This window comes from Octodon degus, unplaced genomic scaffold, assembly GCF_000260255.1.
Source record: "Octodon degus isolate 3935 unplaced genomic scaffold, OctDeg1.0 scaffold00120, whole genome shotgun sequence".
NCBI lineage: Eukaryota > Metazoa > Chordata > Mammalia > Rodentia > Octodontidae > Octodon > Octodon degus.
This window is the reverse complement of record NW_004524696.1, coordinates 1,605,257-1,611,621: the sequence shown is the minus strand read 5'-3', so window position 1 is coordinate 1,611,621 and position 6,365 is coordinate 1,605,257. Positions and strand designations below refer to the sequence as shown.

At 40.4% G+C, this 6,365-nt stretch overlaps 1 long non-coding RNA gene across 1 annotated transcript in view; it reads left to right on the top strand.

Moving 5' to 3' along the window:
* The first annotated feature begins 564 nt into the window (after window positions 1–564).
* LOC111812329 overlaps window positions 565–6,365 on the top strand; it is a 23,210-nt gene continuing 17,409 nt past the window's right edge. The window contains exon 1 of the long non-coding RNA XR_002817837.1: window positions 565–576. This is a non-coding gene — a long non-coding RNA (uncharacterized LOC111812329). The remainder of the gene's footprint in view (window positions 577–6,365) is intronic.

Here is a 6,365-nt window from a genome sequence, read left to right as displayed (position 1 = left end):
GAAGTTCACTAAACAATATAATAGGAATTCAACAATGTTTATGATATTCCATAATGTCTTCAAATTAGTTGTTTAGGTAACTAGATATAAGCATGCAAAATTGGTAAAAAAAAACTTGTAAGAAATTAAAAAGGAGGTGAAAAAGAAATTTAAGCATTAACTGCTCCTTTCCATAGACCAGCAGAAATCAACTGTATGATTATCCAAGCTATCCTGAACATATGCATAAATATCTTTTTCCTTTCCTTCTTTATTTTGTCCTTTTCCTCATAGAGGTTGTACCTTCCCTTTGCAAATTTCTTTCCCTTTCATAGTATCACACCACCAAGACAATATGTGAGCACATGTGAGTCTGATTTGTTTCATTTAGGAGTATGGTCAGTCAACCAACAGACAGATGAATATGCATGTGTCTGAGAATTTTTAGTGGCCATGAAATCATTATGTAAGTTCTGAAACATGTCATAGCTTGTATTTTGACTGAAATGTGAACATATTCAAGATAAAAAATAAAACCCAAGCTATGTGTAGAAAGGAAGCATCTGTCACAGAAAATTTTTTTAAAAAGAAGGCATGGTAAAAACCTGTTTTCCTAGCAGGGCATGGTAGTACATGCCTGTTATCCCAGCACTCAGGAGGCTGAGGCAGGAGGATCATTGCAAGTTTGAGAACATCCTGGAATACAAAGTGAGCTCAAGGCCAGCCTGAACTGCAGAGGGAGACCTGTCTCAGAAAGACAAACAAACAAACAAACAAACAACCACTTGTTTTCCTGCTTGGCCTTTATTCTTCCCTTTGGCCCAGTTATCCTTCTCACTTCTTTCTCCCTGCACTGAAGTTGGTGACACAAACCCAACTTCACTATGTCTTGAAATTCAACCTGAGCCTGTGAGAAGTTGGGAGTATAACTTATTTTGCTTTATTTTTTTATTTTTTCATGCTAGGGATCAAGCTTAGGGCCTCACACATGCTGGGCAAATGCACTATCATGGAATACAACCCAGCCCTGGGGTTATCATTCTTGACCTAAAGAAAGCTGTTGGAGGGTGCAGCAGATCTTTCTGACTCCAGCATGATCTCCATCTGCATGCAGCCAGCTGTGCATCTGGTTGTACTAGAATTGCATGGACCAGGCTGGAGTTGACTAAAGATTTCAGGGTTACCATAGAGGCAAATAAACTCCAGGGTTGGGGTTACTGTGTATTCCACCAGCAACATTCCTGTTAAAGAAGAATGTAGCATGTCAAAAAATTTGCTTGTGTTAACAGCTTACGTTCTCCAGAAAAACAATGCATAAAGCACAATTGTAAAACTATGTACTTCCAACTGAAATAACATTAGAAATAACAACTATTATGGATCCATTTTTAGATTAGAAAGTTTGATTTATTTTGCTGTCCTTGGAGCCATGAGAGAACTCTAGAAATAATTGCAAGATTACAAGTTCTAGAAGAATGAATTTGAGGTTCATATAATAAAGTGGCATTTATCCTATGGAGGGTCTTTTTTAACTCTAAATCTCTTTATTTTATAGTCTATTGCTAGATTCAATTTATTTCCGCTTTGTGATTATTCCTGTCATGTTCTCTAAGCCAATAGATGTCTAGGGAGAGCTCATTTGAGAACTGACAGATGAAAACATTTCATATGGTTATAAATAATAGCAGCACTAACTTCATATTCATTTTCTCAGTTCACTAGTTCAAGGACACAAGAAAAGATTCATAACTTTCTTGGAGAAATAAAGGACATAAATTTTCATGATTTGGGGTAGGCAATAGTTTCTTAGTAAATAATAAAAGCATGAACAACAAAGGAAGAGCTAGGTAAATTGAACTTCAAAATGAAAACCTTTTGTGTTTTAGGGCAGGGGATGTAGCTCAGCAGCATAAGGGCCTACCTGACAAGCACAAGGCCCCGAGTTTGATTTCCAATACCAAAAATAAGTAATCAAACAAACAACAAAAACCCTTTTGTGTGTGTGTTTTTTTTTTTAATTTTTTTTTATTTATCTGTGTGTGTGTGTGGGTGGGTGTGTGTGGCCAGCTCAGCCCACCAGGGGGCGAGGCTGGCTGGCATGTGGTGCTGGGGGATTGAACCGCGGTCCCTGTGCTTTGTTTAGCTTGTTCTAAGTAGGTGCTTTAGACCACTGAGCCATCTCACCAGCCCACCCTTTTGTGTTTTAAAAGACACTATCAAATTAAGTGAAAGGCTAATATATAGAATGGGAGAAAATACACGTTGATTGTGTATCTGTGGGACTCATATCCATACAATTGAATAAAATACAAGTAACTCAATTTCAAAAGAGGCAAGATATCTAAATAAGCTCTTCCTCAGCGCAAGTACCAGGTGACTTGGCATCAGCATGCCTGGTGTCACTAGTCATTAGGACAATGTGAAGTTAAACTGCAGTGAGGAAAGACTTCCCCTAACCAGGAAGAGCAAAATAAAAAATTCAGGCATTCATAAGTTTCAATGAAGATGTAGAGACATTTTATTTTATTTGTCTTTTTGAGACAGGGTCTTGCTTTGTAGTTCAGGCTGGCCTTGAGCTCACTTTGTATTCCAGTGGCTGGTCTCAAACTCATAATGATCCTCCTGTCTCAGCCTCCTCAGTGCTGGGATAACAGGCATACACCACCAGGCCCAGCTAGACAATTTATTTTTAATTTGGAGAAATTGTAATGCTTTTTCATTGCTGTAGTAATATAAAATGGTTGAACAACTATGAAGTGACAATTTATTAAAAAGTTAAACATAATTACAGTATAACTTGTTAATTCCACTGGTTGGTGTATGCCTAAAATAGGTAAAAACAGGTGTTCAGAGATTTGTACATGAATTATGGCATTTTTCATAATAATTAAAAATAAAAACAACCCAAATACTCATCAATAAATGGATAATCAAGGGATAGCATATCTATACAATGGAATATTATTGGATAATGAAAAGCTCTAGATATGTCACAACATGGCCAAAAGTTTGAAAACAAGTAAAAGAAACCATTCATAAAAGTCCACAGATTGTGTGATTCTGTTCCTATGAGATGCTCAGGACAGGCAAATCCATAGAAACTAAGCGGTTATCTAGGGTTGGGGTGGAAGTCTAGGGGAGATGGCGAGGGACTGCTAAGGATATGTATAGGGATTCTTTAAGGCTGATGAAAATGTTCTGAGGTTGATTATGGTGGCCACATAATTCTGAGTATACTATAAACCACTGAACTGCATCTCTAAATGTGTGAACCATACGCTATGGCATGATTTTGATAAAGCCGTCATTGAAAAAAAATCACCATAGCCGAGGGAAACCCATCCTTTGTGCCCCATAGCTGTGCTTTCCAGTGTTTCTTACCACCTCAGTATCCATGCACTGCATTCAGGGACGCAGGCCCATCTGCGAATCTTTGCCCTCCATACTCTCCCTATCATCACCAACCAGTCTGTGCCACATCTGCCTTAGTGTGGGAGATCAAGATGCTGGAAGGACTTTCACATTTTAACTTCTATTTTGTCCACTCACATATTGTCTGAGATAAATAGATGATGTTGGGCAATACAAGGTAAGCTAACCATGTGCATGTGGAGTTTGTTGATAGGTCAGTCCAGTGGTCTGTCCATCCACCCTAGCACCCACCCCTCTCTCCATCTCCGGTGACTCAGCCCTAGTCTCAGCCATGGCTCTTCTCTCCTGAATTACTGCTACAAGTGCTCAGTGCTGAGTCCTACTCAGTCTTCCCAGGCCATTGTCTCTGTTCTGCACTATATCCTCAGAGCCTAGTCCAGTTTTGGGGGACACACTAACTGTTTGCTGACTGAGTAGCTAAGCAATTAGATGATGAAAGTCTCCTCTAATCTGTATTTCCAGTCTTTTGTCCCAGTATTATTGGGTTATTCTTATTAGGCACTACCTCACTATCAGTGTTCCCCACACACCTGGTGACTGTACTGAGTTTAAGGCTGAGTTGAAGCACCTTTACAGGATTGTTGAGACCTTCAGGCCAGAAGATTGTTCTGAGTTTTGTATGTTGGAGCACAGATGCATTTAGGCTCTTATTTTTTTCAGTATGGCAGGAGAAGGAGAAATCCATATGTGGTAGTCCATGCCTGCAATCCCAGCATTCTGGAGGCTGAGGCAGGAGGATTCCTGTGAGCTCCAGGCCAGCTTGAGTTACATAGTGAGTTCAAAGCCAGTTTGAATCACATAGTGAGACCCTGTCTCAAAAGAAAAAAAGAGACAGAGACAGAGAGAGACAGAGAGAAAGAGAGAGAGACAGAGAGAGAGAGAGAGAGAGAGAGAGAGAGAGAGAGAGAGAGAGAGAGAGGAGAGAGAGATTTCATATTATTTGCATGCCATATCCTGGAGGCTTGTGTAACACTGAAGCCTGGCTGAGTTTTTGTCTGGATCTTGGAGTCTGTCCCAAGGCTCAAGGGTGAGGGAGAGTGAAAGATTATCAGTTACAAAAGCAGAGGAGGGAAGAGCTGGCTGTGCTCTCTCGGGTCAAGGAAGTTCTGCGCTGAGCGTGATAACTCCTGCCGAGTCACCCCTTATCCGTGTCATGCCACAGTATCTCACTTTTGCACCTGGCTGACCCAAGCCTGAGCTAATGGACTCTCTGTGATAGCAAAGTTCACATCTTGGCTGTGTGCTTGGTCCTAAGCCTGCTGCTGCTGGGGTCCCCCAAGTGACACCCTCCTTCTGGGAAGTGGGTTATTCCACTTCAGACTTCCTCTTGTGGCCTGGCGGCTTGGTCACTGAGTTGTCTGGATGCTGAGAACGTTGTATATCCTAGGAATCATAATTTTATTTATTTATTTATTTATTTATTTATTTATTTTTGTACTAGTGATCAAACTCAGGACCTTGTGCTTTCCAGGCAGGTGCTTATGCCCCGAGCTATCTCTCTTGCTAGGAGCTGCAATTTAAAATCACTAAATGTTTTGATTTGAAATTTTCATATATCAGAGAAAAAATTCTCTCAGGGAAAACATGGAATAGATCTTCACCCTTTCTCTCCAGTGGCTGGGTCTCCCGTACTGTTTTTCAGAGTCATGTCCACTGGGAGCTGTGGGTTCCCTGGACTTTTCCTGCCATTTCTTTCCTTGTGATACTTTCTCACCAGACCCTATGAGGAGTTTACACACTGTCACTTGTGTGTGCTTCAGTGTGTTCGGCGCTCTCCTCTCCAGAATACAGAGGAGCATCTTTCTGTCTGTTTCCTGAGCTATGACCCTGCCAGGAGAAAAGCAGAACAGGACTGATGCCATTTTAGCTGTGTAAAGAGTCAGCTCCCTGGTAGCCCCTTCCTTTCCTGTATGATTTCAGTCTTTCATCAATTTTAGAAGTGTTGGAGCTCCCTAACAGGGTGACTGGATGCTCAAAGTCAGGTAAAGTAGAAAATTAATCATTTCATCTGAATTTAAATTCATTTAAATGCTAATTTATTTACCAAGAACTTTTCTTTGTGTATGGGTCTACTGATTGGGGTTTGGTTCCCTACTACATCATTTAAAATCTTTTTCCTTTAAAGCAGCAAAATACAGAAGCTTCCAAAACTATAGCTGTACTATAGCATTCCTACAATTTTATTACTTAATATACTTCTTTTTTAAATTTGCCTTTCCACAATCCCATAATAAGAGCTTCCAAAAGCAAAATGGAACTATATTGAAAAGATGTTTTCCACTCAATGTAGTGCAAAAATACGTCTGTATCAACAAGCAGAGGAGCTCTGTTGTTATCTGTGGGAAGTCATTTTGTACTACTGCACTATTTTATTGTGGCAAAACATATATGTGCTCATTTTAAAAGAAAATTAGCCCAGTCTAAATCCTGACTGTCTCACGTGTGTTCTATGGAGCAGATCAGGCCGCAGTACTGGTGAACCGGCTTGGGATGCATAGCTGAGGCTGGACACAGTGGGAGAGGCTCGTGGCGCAGTCATCCTCCACCCCACGGCGTTCTGCTGCTTGTAGCTTCTGTTCTCTATTCATACCATTTACTCAAAATCAACTACTATTCTGACTTAAAATGTCACTGGGTCACTATCTTTGTATTCTGAGTCTCTCATTTTTTAAGACAGGGTCTCACTATGTAGTTCAGACTGGCTTTATTATTTTTTTTTATTTTTTATGTATTTGGCATAGTTTCTCACAATGCAGCTCAGACTTGTAGTGCAGATTGGCTTTAATCTCACCCTGTAGTCCAGGATGGCCTCAAACTTGTGTCAATCCTCCTGAGTGCTGGGATTATTGGCATATGCCACCATACTAGGCTTACTCTGAATCTCTTAGCTAGAGACCAACAAAAATCCATCTATCTATTTGCCCACCCATCTATTCCTGGGAGGAGGAGAAGGA